Source organism: Myotis lucifugus, unplaced genomic scaffold (assembly GCF_000147115.1).
Source record: "Myotis lucifugus unplaced genomic scaffold, Myoluc2.0 scaffold_120, whole genome shotgun sequence".
In the NCBI taxonomy this organism is placed as follows: domain Eukaryota; kingdom Metazoa; phylum Chordata; class Mammalia; order Chiroptera; family Vespertilionidae; genus Myotis; species Myotis lucifugus.
This window is the reverse complement of record NW_005871168.1, coordinates 1,473,748-1,478,330: the sequence shown is the minus strand read 5'-3', so window position 1 is coordinate 1,478,330 and position 4,583 is coordinate 1,473,748.

The window sequence follows — 4,583 nt, the reverse complement described above, 5'->3', positions numbered from 1 at the left end:
CAGTTGGGGGTGACCGGTCCTGCAGGGGAGGGCGGTTGGGGGGACCAGGCCTGCAGGGGAGGGCAGTTGGGGCAATCTGGACAGCAGGGGAGCAGTTAGGCTTTGATCAGTCTGGCAGGGGAGTGGTTAGGGGCAATCAGTCAGGCAGGCAGGCGAGTGGTTGGAGCCAGCAGTCTGGATTGTGAGAGGGATGTCCAACTGCAGGTTTAGGCCCGATCTCACAGGTGGACATCCTCTGAGGTGTCCCAGATTGGAGAGGGTGCAGGCCGGGCTGAGGGACACACACCCCCAGTGCATGAATTTCGTGCACCAGGCCTCTAGTACGGGATATAAAAGTCATTTGAAAGTGATAACCTAAGGAAATGTAAAATAAAGCATTACTTTGAACACTAAGAAATGTAGAAATCATGATGTTAGTGTGGTTAAAAGGTAAAGCTCATTTTAAAAGATAAATTCATGCATGATAATTAGTAATAGAAGATTCATATATATATCCACAAATATATTTCCAATAGTCTCTCCAATGATATAATAGATTTAATATGCTTTTGATCATTCACAAATACTGATTAGTTTTGATGTATTGTGGAGATAGCAGGTGGAGAGAGAGCACACAAAAAAGACAGGATCTCTAACATTCAGTAGCTAGTTACATGTAGGATGAGAGTCACACACTTGTATTAACTACAAGTATTTTTGCAGCAAAAAGACAGGAGTAACTTCATAGTAATAAAACTGTTAGCTCATTTAGGATTAGAAAAATGTTCTTAAGTGATATTATTGTTTGACATTCTGAGGACAACTTTGCCCATGCATAAAGAATCTTGGCACCAGTAGCCGATTCAGAACTCTGGTCTAGAAGAATTGGAAATTTGAAACAGGCTAGGGTTTATCATGTACTTATGAAATTGAGAAGTTACAATTTTCATCATTTAGAAGACTTCAAATATCCCCATTCAAAATCCCCTCTCAAAACTCCCTCTGCATGTACCTGCAGTGTTATCAATCACTGATCATGTCTGAAAGGATCTACTGCTCTTAGAATAAGAATTATATTTCTAATGTTTGAGACATTTCCATTGTGATGCTCACAACTATTTTAAAATTTATGGAATGGTGCTTCAGTCTGTTGCAAATTGAGAGCATATGTTCACCAGTGACAAGAACCAGAACAATACCATACATTTTATGAACTGTTAATAAGTGTGTAAACTGGTTGTTTTGTAGCCAAAACTCTGTTACTACTGGCATTAGTTGACTTTCCAATTTGGATTTCTGCTTGAAAATGAGTCTGTTCTAAAGTTATAGCTCTCTTTTTGCCCTACTTTTGCTCAAAGTAGGATCAGATTTCATTTATGGAACATAACTTTAGGAGGAAAAAGAAATGGGGCTGCACTGTTGCTTCTTTGTTCTTAGGCGAAGCCAGCATTCTCTGTTTTAGACTTTGTGCTCATTTCCAGAAATTTAGCAGGCACCAAAACATGTCTGTTGAGTACACTTGTCAAACCTTGTCCTTTCTTTTCAATATATGGTTCTAAATTGGATAGATTAACATCCCTAGCATGGCATGTCAGGTTTTGGAGAGTGTCTCTGTATGAAAAACAATTCTTTATTCATATTTTGTAAATGTATATAACAAATCAGATGGTATCTTCAAATATACTTTTAAACTAAAGAGCATTTTAGATGTAAATGATAATATTTTATTTTAACATCACTTTGTATATGCAGTTCCCTCCCCTCATTTTACTTCCTCCCATTCAAGATACCCCCTCCAATAGATTAGCATTATCATTAACAAATGTTTAGCAGTTATCTGCAATTTTAAAAAAATTGTTTCAGGAATTGTGTACTTCAAAGATAGAAGATATAATTCCTGTGCTTGAGGATTTTTTCTTTTCTATCAGTCACCCAAAGTTCATAGTTTATATCAGGATTTACTCTTAGTGTTTTACATTCTATGGGTTTGACAAATTTATAATGACATGAATTCTCCATGATAGTATTATACAAACTATTTTAACTGCTATTAAAATCCATTTAGCTCATCCCATTCCTCCTCCCACTTCCCAAACACCTCAGGAAGTTTTGAGATATTTGAATATATAGGCAGAGGGAAAAATAGCAGCCTTCCATAAATATATTCCTAAAGAGTGTTTGCAAAAATAAATATAGAAAGGGTTCAGGAGAGGAAATGATCACTCTGGCCTGAAATGAGCAGCAAAGGCTTAGCTTAAGTGGAACTTAACAGGAGAATCAAAATCTTGAATAAGTAGAGAAATAGAGGAAAAGGTGTTCAGATTGAGAGCCTGAGTGAACTCTAGAGGTAGGGTGTGTATATGATAGGTTTTTGGTATTTAATATGTGCTGTTTTAACAATTCTTATAGGACCCAAAGACCTTCGGGAACATGTTTGTATCACGTCATGCCTAGTATCAATGAAGTGAGTCACTGATGTTCAAAGATTTCATTCACATCTGACCATAGTTCCTGTTATTCTTCCTCAGTAGCCTATTTCTAATGGGAAGTTTCTTAAAGATCTGGGGCAGTATTGTTAGCCAAAATCAAATATTGACTCTTTTTTTTCTCTCTCAGTGGATATTAATTAGGTCATCTTGTCCCAGGTAGAAGTGTAATATAAAGGAGTAATGAAATAAGTTTGGAAATGTTGGGAGTTACAGGGAATAGATAGTCAGAAATTACCAGGAAATATATGTTGAACACCTATTGTGTATTAGTTACGTTGTGTTTACTACAATGAAAAATCACTGAAATTTATCTGTATCTACAAATTTATTGATTCATAAAGAACACAAAATATGAAACAGAGAGCACGAAGACATATGGTTTGATTCTGAATTGGGAAAGCACATACTTAAATACTGAAGGTCATGGCTATGAATTAAAGCCTGCACTAGGAGCCTTAACACTGGCAGAAAGCACACAACTCTTAAAAAACATCTTTTATACAAATTCAAGGGGCCTCTCATGTATGTTATCAGTCTTGGTACACATTTCTTGGTAAATGCGTGTCTTTTCTGTTTGGGGTAAAAAATAGAATTCCTGTAATAATTACTAGAAGGAAAACCATTAACTAGAAGATGATGTCTCCAGGGGATAAAACAAGAATGACAGTTTTAGATTATGTAATGTTATTTTAACAAGGAGTTACTCAACAAACGCATTTGGCTCTGTTGAATTGTAAGGACATAGGTTACAAAATATATGTAAATAACAGTGGACACAGTGGACATTTTTTGCGTTTAGTCAAAGGGCACTGTTAACTGGTGAAAGGGTCTTCTAGGTACTCCCAATGATCTAAAGAGGGAGGGTAATTGCCTTTCTTTTGATAACCCTGAGTGTACTCTGATACTCACACATGGTCATATTGAGAGCCACCTAGGCTGTAGGCAACAGTGTTAATGCTGAGTCTGAGTGGAGAAACAAAGAACAGTTGTTTGAGATTGTTGCCCATTTTGTAGTAAAAACTTTTCTTCTTTTCTTCTTTTCATAAATAGGCAATTGAAAATGTACTATATAAGCAACATCATCACTCTGAGCAGTAAGATTAACTCAGAAAACCTTGTAAATTTGGGCTAATTTGGAGAAAGGTCAGTATGAATTTTAATATTGTTTCATTGATCTTTAATGTAAACATTAATTTGAGCTAATTAAATACTTACAAGTTGAAAACTTGCTCCAACTGCTTCAATAAATAGATAAGTTTATGAAGATATTTTAAAACCTGTTTTCTTAGGCAAATAAAAATGTTTCCTACAATGAGGCTTACACTCTCAATATACTTCACAAATCTTACAGTGTGTGTGAGTAGGGAACTCAATTCAACCCTCCCAGAGAACTGCCAGCAGGTTGGCTTCATTAGTCACCAACACACCTATGCATGAAAACTAGTCATACACTAGTTGTACACTCACTTGAGAATAACAAGATGTGAAAGGTTTTTGTATTCAGTTATCTGTATAACTTTTCCCCTAAAATATATTTAAAATAATCACTATGCACAGTGTATTATGAGCTTCAATTTCCATTCTATAAATTTTGAAATATAATATTTGTCCTACTGATTATTATGAGGATCACATATACATTATTTTTCTCTGGTGCACATAACATATATGTGAAAGTTTGTATTGAGACTCTAAACAATATTTTGTGTATGCTAAGCATTGTTAATAGTATGCAAGAATGGAAAATTTGTCTTTATATTTGCAGTACAGATTTCTTGAAAAGTACCCCCAATTTCTTTTTTGTCCTAAAATAAGCAACCCTCAACACTTCATGATATCTATGCCAGTATAGATTAAGTTTTCTCTGCCAGATTGTAAAACTGACCACATTTATTTTTTGGAATCTCTTATAAAAAGATGGAGGTGCGCCAAAACCGGTTTGGCTCAGTGGATAGAGCGTCGGCCTGCGGACTGGAGGGTCCCAGGTTCGATTCCGGTCAGGGGCATGTACCTGGGTTGTGGGCACATCCCCAGTAGGAGATGTGCAGGAGGCAGCTGATCGATGTTTCTTTCTCATCGATGTTTCTAACTCTCTATCTCCCTTCCTCTCTGTAA